Below are 22,429 nucleotides of genomic sequence, written 5' to 3'. Positions count from 1 at the left end.
AGGACTCTTTGAAGGGCTCTGCTGATTACATATTGGCCTGTTATTGATTTTGTTCCTACACTTGTTTCTAACCAACTGGATTTGGTGTGATTATTGGTCTAGATATGGTCAAAAGATGTTTGGCTTTGCTGCATTAGGAAAATTTATACAACATCAATACTCCAGGTTAAAATAATTTTCCAATGAAAAATAAAGAGGTCAGTCCAGAAAGTTATAGAAATTTACATTACTATAGAATTGAATTTTGACTGCAATTCTACCATGTACTGTCTCAGTTTCAAATATAACAGTCTTTATTGTTCACATTCTGAAATAATGCACTAACTTTACTGATTTATATCAAAATTACTACTTGTGAAATATTATAACATAAAATCTCATTTTTTTCAATGACTGATTGTTGTGGAATTAGGACAAATGGAATGCTGCTTTAAAAATGTACAGTAAAACCGATAGGTTGATGTACCACAGTACAATTTTAGAAGAAGAAAAATCAATTGTCAGTAAAAAGACTTGATAATAAATCCTGTACCATTGACTTTGTTTGGCTGCTATATACTACAAAGAGAAAAGGAGCCAACCAAAGCCACATGAACGATTAATGAATGTCATGCAAAGCTCACAACATCCTTAGAATTTATTTGTCAATTTCTTGCAGTGATACCAAATTTAAAAAAAAAATAGACCTTCAAAGGAGTTTCTGAAGAAGTTTTTAAGAGACACACATGAAGTTAATATATTAATTTCTTTTGAATATACAGAGTTAGTGATATCTTTGTATACTTTACAAGGGAAATGGCATTCATTAGGTTGAAGGTATGATAACTCTGCAGCAATGCAGTATATTTGATTCCTGACTAAACCTAAAAGAGGAATATATTTATTGTGTTCTACTGGCTTTAGGTTTGATCGTGTAATTTGCTTTGGCCAAAAGTTATGTGTCAATTTTTTCACACACATTTTAAGGTTGAATATGTTCTCCCCTGTACCTTCTTATTTCTTTTGACTTAATGTAAGGCACAGTATCAATCAACCCATAATGGCTATGTAACTGAGCCACAGAAACAATTAAGGGAAATAATTTCTGCAATATAATATAATTCACCCTGACTTCTGCAGTTATTGAGTACAAATAAAGTTTGGAGGAATATATAAAACAAAATAATATCTTTATGATGACTATATCAAATAAAATTCATAAGAAGGTAGAGAGGCCAAGAAAATATGGAAAGAAGGAAAGAAAGCCTTAATAATTCCCATGACTGATATCCATGTTCTGGTGAATGCTCATAGTTCTCATTATTTTTCTATAACTTGCATATATTCTCTCTAAGCTCACGTAGCTTCATTTTATTAGAGGCACACAAAATATATAGAGAACAGAATCAAAATATATTTCATTCACTACATTTTACTGTTACCAAATATAAAACACGGCCATCTGGCTACTTAAACCTTCCTTGATCATGTCACATGTATCAGAAGAAAGTAACTAGCTGACAACATTTACTTTCCCTGTCTCCAGGATTTAATGTAGGCATCTGAAATGTAACTGACAATGTTAAGAGAATTAGGCTCTGGACATTTCTGCCAATGCAGTGCCTCATCTATGGGAGATATTTCCATTTTTGTACTCTGTTTTACTGGCAATAGTTTCTGAGTATTTTCCTATGATGCTTTCTTCTCTCTCCCCCTATATTTCCTTTTCCCCTCCATAGGACTGAACTTTTTCTGGCCTATTCATTCTTTTTTACCCTTGGTGTGACACAGATTTCAACTAATGAAGGAAAAAATATTCATATGTTTCACTTATAAAAAAGTAAGGAAGGCTTATGGAAACCAGTTAATCATTTTCAACACTGTTGCAATAGGGAAAAATATCAAGCTAAAACAAAATACAGGAGACAAAACTGGAAATTCAGACTAATAAGTAGAATGAGGGAACTGTGCAGATCTCAATTTAGCATGATTTTTGTTAACCTTATTTAATCACTTTATCCGAAGAGAAAATCAAGGAAATCAGATAATATCAAAGGTTAGAGAATTATCACAAACCTAAGAAGTATTCTCACTAAAATTGAGGTATGCAGGTCAAAGATCCATCCCCAAAGTAAAATCTAGTCCAAAAAGATAGTTCAGAGAAACCTGTCTAAAGTTTTTCTCAAAGAAATAATCTTTTGACACCTCAAAAGACATTATTCTATCTTCCTTATCTGCTACTTGAGACCCTAAACTGACAGCAAACAGTAAGGGATCAGGGAAAACTTCTTGGCTAATGCTCTAGAGTAAAATGTATAGACCTTTCTACCTATATTAAAGTTTCTTGAATGTATTTCTTGATTTTTTCAGAGTCTTAACTGGATTTAAATAATAAATCTTCTGTCTCAGCCAGTTAAGTGCTGAGATTCAAGGCCCATACTTTCTTGACTTTCCCACTCTCTATTTTGTTTAGGATAGAGACACAAACACTATAAAAATAAGGTCATCTATAGGCTTTATTTTGTTTGTTAAGTGTTCTGTATCTGAGTTCACACTGTTTATGTCATTTAATGCTTATATAATATTGAGAGGTTTTGTGCATGGTGATAGATAAAGATCTGTTTTCATTCTTCTACCTGTTGGCTTCCAGTTATGCCAGCACCATTTGTTGCATGTGCTTTCTTTTTTCCATTTTATATTTTTTTTGCTTCTTTGCCAAAGTTCAGATGTTCATAGATGAGTGGATTGATATCTGGGTATTCATTTAAATTCCATAGGTCTTCCTGTTTGTTTTTATGCCAATACCAGGCTAATTTTAATACTGTAGCTCTATAGTAGAGTTTGAAGTCAGGAATTGTCATATCTCCAGAAGTTCCTTTATTGTACAGGACTGCTTTGGCTATTCTGCGTTTTTTGCCCTTCCATATGAAGATGAATACTGTTTTTTTGAGGTCTGTGAAGAATTTTGATGGAATTTTAATGGGCATTGCATTGAAGCTGTAGATTTTTTTTGTAAGATTGCCATTTTTCTATGTTAATTCTGCCTACCTAAGAGCATGAGAAATCTTTCCATTTTCTGGTGTCTTCTTCAATTTCTTTCTTCAAAGATTTATAGTTTTTGACGTACAGGTCTTCCACTTGTTTCGTTAAAGTTACTCCAAGATACTTTATGTGGCTATTGTGAAGGGTAATATTTCTCTGATTTCTTTCTCATTCCAATTATCATCTGTGTAAAGGAGGGGTACTAAATTTTTCTAGTTAATCTTTTATCCTGCTACATTTCTAAAAGTGTTTATGAGTTGTAGAAGTTTCTTGATAGAACTATTGGAGGCACTTATATAAAAGATCATAACATCAAGACATAGTGAGAGTTTACTTCTTCTTTTCGGATTTGTATCACTTTGATCTTCTTTTTTTGTCTTATTGTTCTATCTAGAACCTCAAGTACTATATTAAATTGATATGGAGAGATGGACAATCTTGTCTTGTTCCTGATTTCAGTGGGATCACCTTGAATTTCACTCCATTTAGTTTGATGTTGTTTGTTGGCTTACTGTATATTGTCTTTATAACATTTAGGTATGTTTCTTGTATCCCTACTCCCTACAAGACCTTTATCATGTAGGGATTTTGTATTTTGTCAAAGATTTTTCCAGCCTCTAATGAGATGATCATGTGTGTCTTTTCCAGTTTGTTTATATGGAATTACACTGACAGATTTTTGTATGTTGAACAATTCTTGCATCTCTGGGATGAAGCTTATTTGGTCATGGTGGATGATTTTTTCTGATTTGTTCTTAGATTCTGTTAGTCACTATTTTATTGAATATTATTGTATCAATGTTCATGAGTGGGATTGATCTGTAATTTTTTTTTTCTTAGCAATGTCGTTGTGTGGTTTGGGTAACAGGGTAATTGTAGTTTTCTAAAAAAGATTTTGGCAATGTTACTTGTATTTTTATTGCATGGAACAAAGGTAAATCCCCTATTTATTCTGATTTCATAAATAAAAATGATAAAACATTTAAGGGAAATGACTCTGTTAGTCAAATTTTCCATTAAATATAACTTTTCTGGAGCTGTGGATTGTAGTCTGGTTATCCTTTACTTCACATCTAATATCCATTTATGAATGAACACATCTTGTTTGTATTTCAGAGTCTGGGTTACCTCATTTAGGATGATTTTTTTTTTCTAGTTCAATCCATTTGCCTAAAAAGTTCATAATGTCCTTGGTATTTACAGCAGAATAATACTCCATTATGTAATTGCAACATAGCTTTTGTTAATCCATTCTTTAGTTGAGGGACAGCAAGGTTTTTTCCAAGTTCTGGGTATTATGAATAATGCTGCTAGGAATATTGTTGAGAAAATACCCTTGTGGTATGATTGTGCATCCTTTGAGTATATGTCCAAGAATTGTACTGCTGGGTCTTAAGATAGATTGCTTCCCAATTTTCTTAGAAATCAACATAATGATTTCCAAGGTGGCTGCAAAAGTTTACATTCCCACCAGCAATGGAGGAGTGTTCTTCTTACTCCACATCCTCTCCAACTTAAGCTGTACTCAATATTTTCATTACAGTCATTCTGACAGGTATAAGATGGTATTTCAGAGTTACTTGGATTTGCATTTTCCTGATTATTAAGTATGTTGAGCAATTCCTTAAATGTCTTTGGACTACTTGAGATTTTTCTGCTGAGAATTCTCTTTTTAGATCTGTACTCCCATTTTCAGTTGAATTATTTGTTATTTTGATGTCTAGTTTCCTGAATTATTTATATATTTTTGTGTTGTGTTTAGGAAGTGGTTTCCTATGCCAAGGCATTCAAGGCTACTTCCCACTTTTTCTTAGATTTATGTTCAGATTTTTGATCGATTTAGACTTGAGTTTTGTGCATCAGGATATATATTGATCTGTTTGCAAGCTTCCACATGTTGAAATCCCATTATGCCAAGACTATTTGTTGAAGAGTCTTTCTTTTTTCTATTGTAAAAATTTGGCTTCTTTGTCAAAAATCAGGTATTCACGGGTGTGTGGATTAATGTCAGTACTCAATTCTATTTTCTTGGTCCATGTGTTTATTTTATGCCAATACCAAAATATTTTTATTACTGTAGCTCTGTAGTAGATTTTGAGGTCAGGGATGATGATGTCACCAGAAGTTCCTTTATTGTAGGATTGCATTTAATATTCTATGTTTTTATGCTTTTTGCTTTTCCACGTGAAGTTGAGTATTGTGCTTTTTTTTTTTTTAGATCTGTGAAGAATTGTGTTAAGATTTTGATGGGAATTTTTTTTAATCTGTAGATTGCTTTTGGTAAGATTTTCATTTGTATTATGTTGATTCTACCTATCCAAGATCACAGATGTATGGGTTGCCCTGTGAAAGGGAATTAGATGAGATCTTCTGGGTAAACTGGGGACAGAGAGGTGGTATCATGGAGATGATCAGTAATGTGAACAAGAGGAAATGGAATGGTCAAGTTAGGGAGGGGCAGAATGGGAGAGAAGGAAAAGAGATCTTGATTGAGGGTGTCAATCATCATATAACTGTGGTTTGTAAGAAACCTATTGGTAAGGAAATTTCCAGGAATTCAAAAGGATAACCCCAACTAATATCTTAAGCAATATTGAAGAGGGTGCTTGAAATGGCCTTCCCCTGTAATCAGATTGGTGAATACACCAGCTGTCATCATAGAGCCTTCAACCAGTAATTGATAGAAGCAAATTCAGAGATCCAAACTCCGTGAATCCAGATGAAGAGAGGGAAGAGGGATTATATGAGCAAAAGAAGTCAAAATAATGTTGAGGAAAACGGCAGGGACAGCTGAACCAAGATCATGGTACCTCATGAACTCTAGACTAACAATTGCAATTGTGGAGTCTGCATGAGACTGAAATAGGCCCTGTCCATATGGGAGAAGGTTGTATAGCTTGGTCTATTTGAGGAGCCCCTGGCAATTAGACCAGGAAATATTAATGGTGAATGAGCTATCTTTTATGAGCCCATTTGCTATGGCGGGATGCCTTGCGCAGCCTTGATTAAGAAGGGAGTGACTTGGTCCTGCCTCAACTTACTATGGCAAATTTTTGTTGATTGTACCCATGGAATGACTTACCCTTTGGGAGGAGTGGATGGGAGATGGGTTGCGGGAGACAAGATGGAGGATGGAAGGATGGGTAGGAGTGAGAACTGTAGTTGGAATGTAAAATGAAGAATAAATAAATAATTTTTAAATATTTTCCAGTAAACAACAGAGGTAAGTTTCAGACTTAAGTCTGATATATTCTACTGTCTTACTCACAATCCAATCTTTTGCAATTCTGCTGAGTATGGAGAAAAGTGAATAATATTTCTTTTATGTTTGATGGCAAGATTTTAGGGATAAAGGAGACCTTGTGAAATATTGTATTGTAAATACAATATACCATTAATATTATTTTATGTATCAGTTTCTTCAGAATAAAACTTGATTGCATCATCTATGTAGCAAAAATTTAACTGATATTATCTGCTTAAAGAACCTTATGACTAGCAGAAATCTTGAAATTGTGCAACAAATTAGGAAACAGAGTAAATAAATGCCTCTAGATTCACCTTAAACTTTGAGTATTATTTTCATTTCTTCTTAAGAAAGAATGGTTAAATGTAATTGATCAAGAAACCCTATTGTATTTCTCTAGATAAATTCAGAAACTTATGCAGAAGTCCATTCTACTTCTGTATTTGCCCCACTGAAGTACCTGTTATATCCAGATGTGCATGTTGAGAACAGATTCTGATAACATGAAGGAAACAAACACAATAAAAAAGCAACAAGTTTACAGATTGCTTAGATTTGATTAGCACTGCTTAGTTTCTTATCCACACTTATACTCACTCTGAGCCACACAATCTATGTCAAGTACACAAACTGGGCCTCAACCAAAACTGTATCACCACTTTATTTCATGAACTCAATATTGACCACAGTAGCACATAGTGTCTTTACTATATCCACATACCTCTGATGTATTTTTTTAAATGTTTATGAGTTCATCAGCATCAAGTTTTGTGATTTCACTTCCATTACCCAGATATTTCATGTTTTTTTTTTCACCACAGGACAGCCTTTGGTCCAAAGTTGGTTCTTGAATATATTTGTACATGTGTATGCAATCACGCAGAGTGCTACTTACCTTAGAGGATTAACATCCTTGATTTACTAACAAGGTATGCAGATCCAACTTTTCTTACTTGAGTCAAGAAAATTCAAAGGCACGAATTTCAATTTATTGCTGCACTATACTATTGTATCAGATGAAAATCTTGGCATCCATAGATATCTTCCAGAGATCAAATTCCTGCTTGACTTCTTTGCCATGCTTATTCTTTCTCCCCACTATTTTACAAAAAATCCCTTATTCAACAAACCACTTGCATGGTAATCATCACCTCAAACCTTCTAAACTAATGAAGTTATCTAACAGACATAGTGTACTATGTTGAAGTGTATACGTGATGATTTTAAAGTAATAACTTGGCACTAATGCAGCAGGACATCTGTGGCAAATTTGCCCTCCTCTTGTTCCAATCTTCTGTGAATCCCACAGGTCCTCCCCATCTAACAGCATTTCCCACTTGTTACTTTGTCTCAGCCCTAAACCTTACTTAGCAGGCAACCATTCCTGGGATGCTCCATCCAGGGCAACAAGAAAGCAGAGAGTGTATCAATATTCCTTTTTCTGCTCCCCCAGATCCAATCCCCCCAGTCTCATCCTCAGATCTGTAGGAGGAACCCACTCTGGTCTCCCTTTTCAGTTTGACCCCATCCCCAATGGATCACAAAGACATCATCAACCTTCCTTCTTCCAACTTATCCCTTTATCCAAGCATCCAACACCAGCCGGCATTTCTTGGAATCCCACCAGTGTAGCAGGTAGGAAAGAGGTAAGATAAATGAAGATCTTCAACACTTTCTCCTCTTTTCTAAACTGAATTACCCAGTCTTATCCCTATCTCTGCAACACCTGCTACAGCTTTCCTTCCCTCTCTGCCAATATCTCCTGTGTATCTCAACAACCTTCCCATATTAACCTTTCTCTCCCAGTGCTACAGGATATTCTTTCTGGAAACCACTCTTCATTTTCACCCCCTTATTCCTTGAAAACTAAATATGTAGATCCTTTTTGGAATGCTCTGATCTCCTCTGCTCCTTCCTGTGAACCCTGTCAGACCTCTCATTTATCTCTAATCCTAAATATCAGCTCCCTATACTTATAAATACACTTCACCTAGAAACACTAGAGGTCATAACTATCAAATCCAAGTAAAATTTCTTACCATACAAACACATAGGCATCCCATTCTCTGAAAAGTCATAGAAAAAAACAGAAACTAAGCAAATAAACACTGTCGTGATAACAACAAATCCAGATAGAAACGTCTAGAACTATAATCATCCCAATCGCAGATGAGACAATTTAAGTGCCTCAAAGTGATTTTGTAGACTCCTCCTGAGAAGTCTTACCCTCTCAAAGAAGTGGATGGTAGATGGGGTGAGGGGAAGGTAGACCTATAACCCCTAAGGAAATAGAAGTAGCCATCAAAAGTCTCCCAACCACACAAAAAATCAGGTTCAGATGTTTTAGCACAGAATTCTACCAAAATTTCAAAAAAGAGCTAATACAAAAGCTCCTCAAATTGTTCCACACAATAGAAATAGGAGGAACATTGCCAAACTATTTTAAGAGGCTACAGTTACACTGATACCCACACCACAAAACAATGAAACTAGGAAAGGGACTTGTAGATCAATCTCTGTCATGAAAACTGATGCAAAAATACTTAATAAAATACTGGCAAACTGAATCCAAGAACACAACATAATAGTCATCCACCATGGCCAAGTTGGCTTCATCCAAGTGAGGCAGGGATGGCTTAATGTGTATAAAAATAATCCATCAATGTAACCCACTATGTAAACAAACTGAAAGAAATAAATCACATGTTCATCTCATTAGATGCTAAAAAAGCCTTCAACAAAATCCAACACTCCTTCACAATAAATGCCTTGCAGAGATCAGGAATACAAGAAACATATCTAAACATAACAAAGGTGATATGCAATAAGCCAATAGACAACTTCAAGCTAAATGGAAATAAACTCAAAGCAAATGCACTAAAATAAGGAGCAAAACAAGGACATCCACTTTGTTCATATCTATTAATTTTAGTACTCAAGTTCTAACTAGAGCAATAAGGCAACAAAAGATTAAGGAGATACAAACTGGAAAGGAAGAAGTCAAACTTTGGCTATTCGCAGATGATATGATAGTAACCATAAGAGACCTGGAAAATTCTACCAGCGAACTCCTACAGTTGATAAACAACTTTAGTAATGTGGCAGGACACAAGATCTACTCAATAATAATAATAATTGTCCTCCTGTAAACGTATCATAAATGGGCTGGAAAGGAATTGGCGGAAAATCAACCTTCACTATAGCAACAAGCAAGTTGCAATAGCTTTGAAGAAAGATATTGAAGAAAATAGCATAAAATGGAAAGATCTCTCATACTTTTGGGTAGGTAGGGACAATAGAGTAAAAATGGCAATCTTACCAAAAACCATCTACAGATTTGTTGCAATTGCCATCAAAATCCCAGAATCTCAAACCTTCAAAGAACAATACTCAGCTGCATATGGAAAAACAAAAACCCAGGATAGCCAAAACAATCATGTACAATAAAGGAACTTCCAGAGTCATCATTATCCCTGACTTTAAGCTCTACTGTAGAGCTATATACATGAAAACAGCTTGATATTGGCATGGAAACAGACACATGGACCAATGGAATGGAATCAAAGTAGCTATTATTAAATGAAGACTCATATGAACACCAGATACTTGAGAATATCATGGAAGAGAAAGTCTGAAATAGCTATGAATATATTGGCACAGGAGAGCACTTCCTGAATATAAGACCAGTAGCAAATGCACTGAGATCAGCAATTAATAAGTGGGACCTTCTGAAACTGAGAAGCTTTTGTAAGTCAAATCACACTGTCAACAAGACAAAATGGAATCCCACAGAATGGAAAAAAAAGTTATTCACAAACCCCACATCTGACAGAGGGCTGATTTCAAAAGCATATAATAAAGTCAAGATACTAGACATCAAAATACCAAATAATTCAATTAAAAATGGGGTACAGATGTAAACAGAGAATTCTCAACAGAGGAATCTCAAATGGCTGATAAACACTTAAGGAAATGTTCAACATCCTTAGCCATCAGAGTAATGCAAATCAAAACAACTGTGATATTTCATCTTACGCCTATCAGAACGGCTATGATCAAGAACACTGATGACAGCTTATGCTGGAGAGGATGCAGAGTAAGGGAAAAACCCCTCCATTGTTCATAGGAGTACAATCTTGCACAGCCACTTTGGAAATCAGTATGGCAGATTCTCAGAAAAATGGGAATCAATTTACCTCAAGACCCAGTGATACCAGCCTTGGGCATATACACAAAGGATACACACTCATACCCCAAGGACATTTTTCTCAACTATGTTCATAGCAGCATTATTTATAATAGCCAGAACCTGGAAACACCCTAGATATCTATCAAATAAAGAATGGATAAAAAAATGGTATATTTACACAATGGTGTACTACTCAACAGGTAAAAAAAAGTGGTTGCTTGAAATTTGCAGGCAAGTGGATAGAATTAGGAAAAAAAATCTTGAGTGAAGTAACTTGATATTAAACATAAAGCAAAGGATAACCAGCCTATAACTACTACCCCAAAGAATCTAAAAAACAAGAAGAACCCTAAGAGTGGCATACATGGATCCCCCTGGGAAGGGGGAATAGACAAACTCTCTGACTAAATTGGGATCATTAAGGAGTGGGGGGCAGATAAAAAGAGGTATAGAAAGGGAGGAGTGGAGGGGGAAAGAGAACATGGGGGATTGGAATGGCCAAATTAGGGAAATGGCAGAGAGGGAGAACAAGGAAAGTGATACCTTGATAGAAGGAGCCATTATGGTGTTAGTGAGAAATGTGGCACTAAGAAAATTCTCAGGAATCCACAAGGATGACCCCAGCAAAGAACCTAATCAATAGTGAAGAGGGTGCCTACACTGTCCTTCTCATGCAATAAGATTGATAACTACATTAACTGTCATCATAGAAACTTTATCTAGTAAATGATTGAAGCAGATGCAAAGATATATAGTAAAGAACTGGTTTGAGCTCCCAGAGTCCAGTCAAACAGAGGAAGGAGCAAAATTATGAGCAATGGGTCAATACCATGATAGAGAATACCACAGAAACTCTGACAATAGCTAGTGGGAGCTCACTGACTCTGGATTGACAGCTGGAGAACCTGCACAGGACTAAACTAGCCCCTCTAAATGTGGGTGACAGTTGGGGGTTTGAGCAGTCTGTGGGGTCACTGGAAAATGGATGAGTATTTACTGGCTGTCTTGGGCCCATTTCATATGGAGGGATATCTTTCTCAGCCTAGATATAAGGGGGGGCATTGGTCCTGCCTCAATGCGATGTGACAAACTTTGTTTACTCCCCATGGGAGACCTCACCTTCTCTGAGGAGTGAATTGAGGTTGGGATTGGTAGGAGTTTAGGAGAGCAGGAGGAGAAAAAGGAGAGGGAACCGGAATAGCTGTGTAAAATAAGAACAATTGCCTTAAGAAAAGAAAAAAAGAAGCAAAAGGAGAAAGAACTGAGGATCCAGCAATACCATTCTTGGGAATATACCCAAGAGATGCCCAATTATAACTACAAAAGCATTTGTTCAACTATGTTCATAGCAGCATTATTTGTAATAGCCAGGACCTGGAAACAACCCAGATGCCCCTCAACTAAAGAAAGTGTGGCAATCTACACATTAGAGTACTTTTCAGCAGTAAAAAATAATGACATCTTGAATTTTGCATGCAAGTGGATGAAATTAAAAAACGTCATCCTGAGTGAGGTAACCCAGACCCAAAAATATAAATATGGTATGTACTCACTCATAAGTGGATACTACAAAGGGCAACAAGCCTATAGTTCATGATCCTAGAGAAACTAAGTAATAAGTTGAACCCAAAGAAAAACATATATAGACCGACCTGGAAATTGGAATGAGACAAAAATTTGGGAACAGGGGACAGGGAGTAGAGGGCAGAAAGGGTGGGGGAGAACTTGGGGTAATGGGATGGTTGAAATGGAGGAAGGACGGATATGAGAGCAAGGAAAGAGATATCTTGATTGCAGGAGCCATTATGGAGTTAGCTAGAAACCTGGCTCTAGAAAAGTGCCCCAAAACCCACAGGGATGAACCTAGCTGAGAGCCTAAGCATCAGAGGAGAGGGTGTCTGAACTGACCTTACCCTGTAGTCAGACTGATGATTATCTTAAATATCACCGTAGAACCTTTGCCCTACAACAGATGGGGAACAGAAGCAATGACCCACATCAGAGCAATGGACTGAACTACCAAGATCCAATTGAAGAGTGGAGGGAGTGAGGGTATGAGCAAGGAATTCAAAATTATGAAGGAATCATCCACTGAAACAGTTTGATTGAGCTAATGATAGCTCACAAGCTCCAACTGCACTGGGAGTGAATGAGCATGGGAATAACCAAGACCCCTTGAAGGGAGTTGAGAGCTGGGGCAGACTGAAGGGCCACTGATAATGACACTGAGATGTGTCTCTCCTTGTATATACTGGCTTCATGGGATCCTATTCTCTTTGGATGTAAATCTTGCTCAACCTAGATGTAGTGGGGGGGGGGCTTGGACTTTCCACGGGGTGGGGTGCATGGTACTCTTTTATGGTTGGAGAGGTGGGGTAGGGTCTGTGGATGAGAGGGAGGGGACTGAAAAGAGGGGAGGGAGTGGGGTTTTGAATTGGTAATTTTTTAGTAATAATAAAGTAATAAAAATGTCCAAAAAGCATTTTCAATTAAAATTTCTCTAAACTACAAAAGTAGATAGATGTCAACAAAGATATAAGAAGTGCACAGAACATTAAATAGATTGGAACAGAAAGTAAGTCCCTCAATCCATAATATTCAAAACACTGAACATACAGGACCAAAAAAGAATATTAAAAGGTTCAATGTAATAAGATTAAGTAACATATAAAGTATACCTGTTACAATCACATCTAACTTCTCAATATCAATGGGAAATTACATCTGACTTCTCAATTGGGACTCTAAAATCCAGAACATGAGGGAAAATTGCACTAAAGATTCTAGCAGACCACCAGCCCAGATTGCTATACCTAGGAAATCTTTCAATCACCATAGTTTAAGAAAATAAGATATTGCATAATGAAGTCAAATTTAAACAAAATCTTTCTACAAATTCCACTCTACAGAGATCCTAGGAGGAAAACTATAATGAAAAGAGGATAACTATGTGAAAGAAAACACAGAAATAAATAATTTCACACCACTAAAATATAAAGAAGGGACACACACACATACCACTACCACCACCACCACCACCACCACCATCACCACCACCACCACTACCAAAACCAACAAATATATATATATATATATATATATATATATATATATATATATATATATATATATATATATATATCAGAAATCAACATCAAGCGGTCACTATCAACAGTCTCAATTCACCAATAAACAGACATAGGTGAACAGGATAGATAATAAAACAGGATCAAATCCTCTGATGCATACTCAAAATACACCTAAACATTAAGGATTGTCATACCTTACAGTAAGGAACTGGAAAAAGATATTCTAAGCAAATGGTCCTAAGAAGCAAGCTGGTATAACAATTTAAATATCTAACAAAATAGATATCAAAACAAAACTAAACAAAAAGATGGAAAAAGACAGTACATACTCATTAAAGGAAAAATTCACCAAGATGATATTTAATTTGTAAACACTATGCCCATTAATAAGGGCACACAATTTTGATAATCACTATGAAAGCTTAAACCATATATTGGCCCTCACACACTTATAGTGCTAGACTTTATTTCCCCACTTCTACCACACAAATACTAAACAGAGACATGCTGAAGCTATCAGAAGATATAAAATAAATTAATCTAATAGATATTTACAGAACATATCACCTAAACACTAAAGAATATACCTTATAGTCTGGACTTCATAGAACTTTGTCCAAAATTACCTACATATTCAGACACAAAACAAGTCTCAAAAGGTACAAAATTTGAAATAAGTCTCAGCTTGCTATGAGACTCAATGAACATTAACAATAACAGAAGCAACAGAAACTTACAAACTCATGAAGAGTGATTAACTCTCTGCTCAAAGAAAAAGGCATCAAGACATCAATAAAAATACTCAAGAATTCAATAAAAAATGTATATACAACTCAAACTTATGGTTCTAATAAGAAAAATCAAAGCACAAAATGCATGCATAAAATGTCTGGTGATATATCAAAGTAGAACAAAAAGAAATGTTTACCACCACGAGGAATAGACTGCAAGAAATAAATGCATGCCAGAAATATAAATAGAAACAAAGAGATCAATACAGGAAATTGATAAAAATGTTAATTCATTGAAAATAAACAAAATATAAGTTTTTAGCCAGAGTACCTAGAAGGCAAATAGAAAATTTCCATATTAACACAATCAGAGAGAAAAAGAGAGACATAGAAACAAACACTAATGATAACCACAGAATCCTAAGTACATACTTTAAAAACCTACTCAACAATGTTGGAATATGAAAGAAATGGGTAAGTTTCTCTATAGGTACCACTTACCTATCTTATCTATCAAGATCAGATAAAAAAATTAAGTAAACCTGTAACTGATAGTGAAATAGAATCTGTAATTAGCAGTCACCAGTTCTGGCTTGTCTTAGGTGAGCTTGGCACACAAATGAGTTATCTGGAAGGAGGGAACCTAAGTTGAGGAAAAACATCCATAAGATCCAGTTGCAAGGCATTTTCTTAATTAGGGATTGATCATGGAAGGTCAAGTCCACTGTGGTTTGTTTCATGTCTGGTTTATATAAGAAAACTGGCTTAGCAAGTCATGGGAAGCAAGCTAGAATACTATACCCTTCCACGACCTCTGTATCAACTCCTGCATCTATATTTTTGCTTGCTTGAATTCCTGTCTTGATCCTTTCTTTGAAGATGAACAACAATATGGAACTATAAACTAAATCGGCACTTTCTTTGCCTTCTTTCATTTTCTTCATGGTGTTTTGTCACAGCATTAAAATCCTCAACTTACATATCTTCCACCCTAGTCCAAAATTCCAGAGACAGTTGATTCTTAATTCAGATTTCAAACAGAATATCAAAGAAGAATTAATAAGATTATGCCTCAAATTATTCCATAAGATAGAAACAAATTTTATATTTTATGAGTTTATTTAATGAGACAACCATTACCTGGCTACTGAAACCACATAAAGAACCAAAACACAAGAGAGTTGCAGACCAAATTCCCTTATGACTCTAGACTAAAAAAGTACTTGCAAACTGAATCCAAGAACACATCAAAAAGTTCATTTACCATTACCAGGTAGGCTTCATCCCAGAGATTCAAGAAAGGTTTAATATATGTAAATCAATTAATATAATCTACCCTATAAACAAATTTATGGAAATAAACTGCACGACCACCATCTATCTCATCAGATACAAATCCAATCATGATTAAAGTCATAGACAGTTTAAGGATACAAGGGACATACATAAACATAATAAAGGCAGTTTGGGCATGAGTCTGGGACCTCCAAGGGAACAGACAGGAATCAGAGGCCTCTGTGGGTCTGGGTGTGAGTGTGGGTCCACTGAGGGAGTAAGCGTGAGCCAGGACCTCTGCAGGTCTGGGAGCACATGAGTTTGGGAACTATGAGAGAGTAGACTGGAGTCAGAGATTTTTATGGGACCAAGCTCAAATCAGGGACCTTTGCAGGATTGGACCCAGACCAGGGAAATTTACAGAAACAGGACTAAGCCAGCAACCTAGGCCAAAGCAGCCTTGAGAGAGCAAACTCCATAGGAGCAGGCACAAGGGAGCAAATGCTGAGGGAGATGACTAGAACCTCTCCAGATCTGGGCATGAGTCTGGAACCTTTGAGGAACTAAGCCCAATCCAAGACCTCTGCAAGTCTGGGCTTTAGTCTGGAAACTCTGAGGGAATAGGCCTGAGCCAGGAACTCTGCAGGCCTAGGTGTGGCTCTGGGACATCCAAGGGAGTAGGCAGGAACCAGATACTTCTGCAGGTCTAGGACCTCTGAGGGAATAGGCCCGAACCAGAGACCTCTGCAGGTCTGGGGCGTGAATCTGGAACCACCAAAGGAGTATGCCTGAGCCAGGACCTCTGCCAGAACAGGCCCAAGGCAGCAACCTCAGCATAAAGAGCCCCAACACAGCAACCTCTGTGGGAGCAGGCCCAAACTACTCTAGGCATTGTAGAGCAAACCCCAAGAGTGATGAGCAAACTCCGGAAATTTGAACTTACCAATGGGTAGACTCTAACCCTGGCCCTGAATACACCATAAAGAACAATTAGCTGAAAGCTAGATCCACTAGTACCTGGAAGATTGATCACCAGAGCCACAGACAGCCTCAACTACACCAATCAAAGGAAAAGATGGGTAAACAAGGTAAGAACATATGCAACACCACAAAGAGCAACATGACACCGGTAAAAACTAGTGACCCTACAACAGCAAAACATGAAAAATCAAATATAGATGAAGCAGAAGAAAATGACCTAAAAAATAGCTTTAGTAGAATGGGAGAAAAATCCAAACTAAAAATTGGAAGACATCAAAAAATCCCTTAAAGAAAGCCAAGAAAAAGCAAACAAACATGTGAAAGAAACTATTCAAGACTTGAAACAACAGCTGGGTGGTGGTGGTACATACCTTTAATCCCAGTAGTCAGGAAGCAGATGCAGGAGGATCTCTGTGAGTTTGAGACAAGCCTTGTGTACAATCTACAAGACTGAATTTCAGATCAGGCATGAAAGCAATACAGAGAAACCTTGTCTTAAAACAAACAAACAAACAAAAAAACCTAAAACTTGAAAACTGAAATTAAAACAATAAAGTAAACACAAGATGAAGAATTTATAGGCACAGAAATCATGAGAAATTTATCAGGAACTACAAATGCAAGCATAAACAGCATAATACAGAGATGGAAGAGAGAGTTTCAAAAGCTAAAGATACAATAGATGAAATAGAGTCATCAGTCAAAGAAAACACTAAATCCAACAAAAGCTTAGCACAATATATCCAGGAAATATGGCACACCATGAAAAGACCAAACCTAAGAATAATAGATATAGAATAAATGTAAGAAGTCCAACTCAAAAGCACAGAAAATATATTTAACAAAGTCATAGAAGAAAACTTTCCCAACCTAAAGAAAGATATGACTATGGATATACAAGAAGCTTACAGAACACCAAGTAGAATGGATCAGAAAAAGTCACCTTGTCACATAATAATCAAAACACTAAACATATAGAATAAAGAAAGAATATTTAGAGCTGCAAAGGAAAATGTCAAGTAACATATCAGAATTACACCTCAGAATTACCTCTCAGAATTATACCTGACACCTGAAAAGAAAAATGAAAGCCAGAAGGTAAAGAGATGAAGGTTGCTAGCCCAGACTACTATAAACAACAAAACTTATAATCACCATAAATGAACAAAACATGACATTCCATGACAAAACCAAATTTAACAAATACCTAGCTACAAACCCAGTCCTACATAAATTATTAGAAGGAAAATTCCAATGCACAGAAATTGGCTAAATAAACAAAATCACAGGTAATTGATGATATCCCAGTAGCAAATCCTAAAGAAGGAGAAAAACACTCAAAAAATCACCAAAAATGAAAACTAAATTAACAGGAATTAGAAATCACTGATCATTAATATCTCTTAATGTAAATGGACTCAACTCACCTATAAAAAAACACAAGCTAACAGATTGGAAATGAAAACAGAATCCATCCTCCTGCCACATACAAGAAATGCACCTCAACCTCAAAGACAGACATCACCTCAGAATAAAGGGTTGGGGAAAAAAATTCCAATCAAATGGACCTATGAAACAAATTGGTGTAGCTATCCTAATATCTAACAAAATGGGCTTCAAACTAAAATCAATCAAAGGAGACAAAGAAGGACATCTCATATTAGTCACAGGAAAATTCCATCAAGAGGAAATCTCAATACTGAACATCTATGCACCAAACACAAGAGCAACCTCATATGTAAAAGAAACACTTCTAAAGTTTAAATCACACATTAAACCACACATGTTAATAATAGGAGACTTCAACACCCTACTCTCATCACTTGACTGATTGTCCAGACAGAAAATTAACAGAGAAATAAGAGTAATAAGATATGTTTTACTCAGACAGATTTAACAGACATCTATAGAATATTCCATCCAAATATAAAAGAACATACATTCTTCTCAGCATCTCATAAAACCTTCTCAAAAACTGACCACATACTAGGTAACAAAGCAAATCTCAACAGATTTTTTTTTTTTGAATTTTCAAGACAGGGTTTCTCCGTAGCTTTTTGGTTCCTGTCCTGGAACTAGCTCTTGTAGACCAGGCTGGCCTCGAACTCACAGAGATCCACCTGCCTCTGCCTCCCAAGTGCTGGGATTAAAGGTGTGAACAACCACCACCTGGCTCAACAGATTTAAAAAAAAAAATAAAACTTGGAATAACCCCATGTATCTTATGAGATCACTATGGCTTAAAATTAGAATTTAACAGCAACACTAATTCAAGAAAGCCCACAAACACATAAAAATTAAACAATGTTCAGCTGAAACATCATTGGGTCAAGGAAGAAATAAAGGAATACCTGTTCCTGTACTGAGGAGATTAATCCAGAGAGCCCGCCCTTTTGTCTGCTAGGTCCTTGGCCCAGCAAGAGTCCCTACTCCTGTACTGAGGAGATCCATCCAAAGGGGAAAGTGTGTGTCTGCCTGGCTAGATGGTCCTGGGGACAGAGTACAGGCCTCTTCCAGCTCCTGCTGCAGGGACTTCTTTGTTCCACAATGACCCTGCCTCACCCAAGCCCACCGTTTTGTCTGCTAGGTCCCTGACCCAGCAAGAGTAGCAGACAATAGCCCTCTGCTCAATCAGGAATGGAGCCTAGTCACCAGAAGAAGAGCTGGAAGCCAAAGCGTGAGCAGAGGGAAGTGACTGCTTTTTTAATGGGAGAGAGACAACGCCCCAGTGGGCTAGTATCTCAGCAGCTATTGGCTGAAGGAGCAGGAGGGGCTCCCACAACAAGAAATGGAAGAGAAGGCAAAGAAAAAGTTAGAAGAAATTAATAAATGCCTCAAAGATATCCCCCCAAAAAACCCAAGAAAAAGCAATCAAACAGATAAAGGAAACAGTTCAAGACTTGAAGACCAAAATGGAGGCAATAAGGAAAACAAAAAACCTAGAGATAGCTGGATATGGAAAATCTGGGTAAATGAACAGGAACTACAGAGACAAGTATAACCAACAGAATACAAGAGATAGAAGAAAGGATCTCAGACACGGAAGATACTAGAGAGTAAATAAACTCATTGAACAAAGAAATCAGCAAATTCAACAAATTCTTAGCAAAAAAACATCCAGGAAATCTGGGACACCATGAAAAGACCAAATCTAAGAATAATAGGGGTAGAAGAAGGAGAAGAATTACAGCTCAAAGGCCCAGAAAATATATTCAACAAAATTATAGAAGAAAACTTCCCCAACCTAAAGAAGGATATCTTTATGAAGGTACAAGACACATACAGAACACCAAATAGACTAGATTAAAAAACATCCCCTCATTATATAATAATCAGAACACAAAACATACAGAATAAAGAAAAAAATATTAAGAGCTGCAAAGGAAAAGGGCCATGTAACAAATAAAGGTAAACCTATCAGAATTACACCTGACTTCTCTATGGAAACCAGGAAAGCCAGAAGGTCGTGGATAGATGTGTTGCAGGCAATAAAAGAGCATGGACATGAGCCCAGTTTACTATACCCAGCAAAGCTTACTTTCACTATTGAAGGTAAAAACAAGATATTCCAGGGCAAAAACAGATTTAAACAATACGTAACAACAAACCCAGCCTTACAGAAAGTACTAGAAGGAAAACCACAACCCAAGGAAGCCAAAAACACCCATAATAACATAGACATCTTACAAACCTCTACCAGCACAACTCAAAGAAGGGAAACACACAAACACTATCACCAAAAACAAAATAAATAAATAACCAGAGTTAACATCCACTGGTAATTAATATCACTTAATATCAATGGACTCAATTCATCTATAAAAAGGCACAGGTTAAGAGAATGGATACAAAAACAGGATCCAACATTCTGCTGTTTACAAGAAATATACCTCAACATCAAAGACAGATACTACCTCAGAGTAAAGGGTTGGGAAATGTAGTAAAAGAGCGGGCCGCGATCCACCCAGATCCCAAATGCCTGGCTAGCTTATACCTGAAATAATTACATGGAAATATGTATTAATTAAATCACTGTCTGGCCCATTAGCTCTAGCCTCTTATTGGCTAACTCTCACATCTTGATTCAACCCATTTCTAATAATCTGTATGTCACCATGAGGCCGTGGCCTACTGGGAAAGATTCAGCATATCTAACCTGGTAGCTTCATGGCAGGCAGCTCTCTCCCTGCATTCTTCCTCCCAAAATTCTGTTCTGTCTACTCCACCCACCTAAGGGCTACCCTATCAAAGACCAGGGCAGCTTTGTTATTTAACCAATGAAATGACTCCTACACCAGGGAAATGTTTTCCAGTCAAATGGACCTAAGAAATAAGTGTGTGTGGCTATCCTAATATCTAACAAAATTGATTTCAAACTAAAATCAAACAGAAGAGATGGAGAAGGACACTTTATACTCATAACAGGAACAATGCATCAGGATGAAGTCTCAATCCTGAATATCTACGCCCCTAATATAAAAGCACCCACATATGTAAAAGAAACATTACTAGAATTCAAAGCATACATCAAACCCCACACGCTAATAGTCAAGGTGGGGGAAGGACTGAGAGAGAGCAAGGAAAGAGATGTTTTAATTAAAGAATCCATTACAAGGCTAGAAAGAAACCTGGCACTAGATAAATTCCAAGGAATTCAGAAGGATGACCCCAGGTAAGACCCTGAGTGATAGTGGATAGGGTGCCCGAACTGTTCTTGCCCTGTAGTCAGATTAATGACTTTCTTAAATGTCACCATAGAAACTTTATCCAGCAACTAATGGAAGCACAGGCAGAGAGCCACAGCAGAGCACTAGACTCAGCTTCCAAAGTCCAGTCAAAGAGTGGGAAGAGTGAGAATATAAGCTTAGAGGTCAAGACCATGATTGGAATATCCACTGAAAGTGCTTACCTGAGTTAATGGAAGTTCACCAACTGCAGCCAGACAGGGAAGGAAACGGAGTAAGTCCAAACTAGTCTTTCTGAATCTGGATGACTGATGGAGGAAGGTCATTGGCTAATAAAGGAACTGCCTTGGCCCATTTTATTGGTTAGAAGATAGGTGGGAGGAATAAACAGAACAGAACGCTGGGAGGAAGAGGAAGTGAGCTCAGACTCCACAGCTCTCCTCTTGGGAGCAGGCACCTCAGAGAGACGCCATGCCCCGCTCCCGGGCAGACACACACCATGAAGCTCCGACCCAGGATGGACTAGGCTAGAATCTTCCCAGTAAGACCGGTTCTCACAGATTATTAGAGATGGGTTGATCGGGATATCAAAATTAGCCAGTAAGGGCTAGAGCTAATGGGCCAAGCAGAATGGGCCAAGCAGTGTTTAAATGAATACAGTTTGTGTGTTGTTATTTCGGGCATAAGCTAGCAGGCAGCTGGGGTGTTGGGGATGCAGCCCTGCCGCTCCTCCTTACTACAGATGACAGCTGCATGGCTGGAGCAGACTCCAGGGTCCCTGTCAGTGGCAACAAGATTTATCCCTACTGTGTGTACTGGCTTTTTGGAACCCCTTCTCTTTTGACGGATAACTTGCTCAGCCTAAATATAATAGGGAGGGCCTTGGTTATTCCTCAAAACAAAGTGTCTTAACTTCTGTGAGTGGTGAATGGAGGGTGGGGTAGAGGGAAGCTGAAGGGAACTGGAGGAGGAGAGGGAGTGGGAGCTGGAATTGTTTTATAAAATGAAAAAAAGATATTTTTTGTTTTTCTTTTTAAATAAAATAAAAAATAGAAAAAAATGGAGCAACTTAATTGCACACCTGAATGGTCAAGAACAGTAGTTCTCAACCTATGAGTTGTAACCCATTCCGGGCTTACTTTCCAGATATCCTGCATGTCAGATATTTGCTTTATGATTCAATAAAATGAAACCATTTTATTGTTGGGATA

The sequence above is a fragment of the Microtus oregoni genome, unplaced genomic scaffold (genome assembly GCF_018167655.1).
Source record: "Microtus oregoni isolate MIOR12 unplaced genomic scaffold, Mior012 000079F_ref0000094, whole genome shotgun sequence".
NCBI lineage: Eukaryota > Metazoa > Chordata > Mammalia > Rodentia > Cricetidae > Microtus > Microtus oregoni.
Note: the sequence above shows the minus strand (reverse complement) of the source record.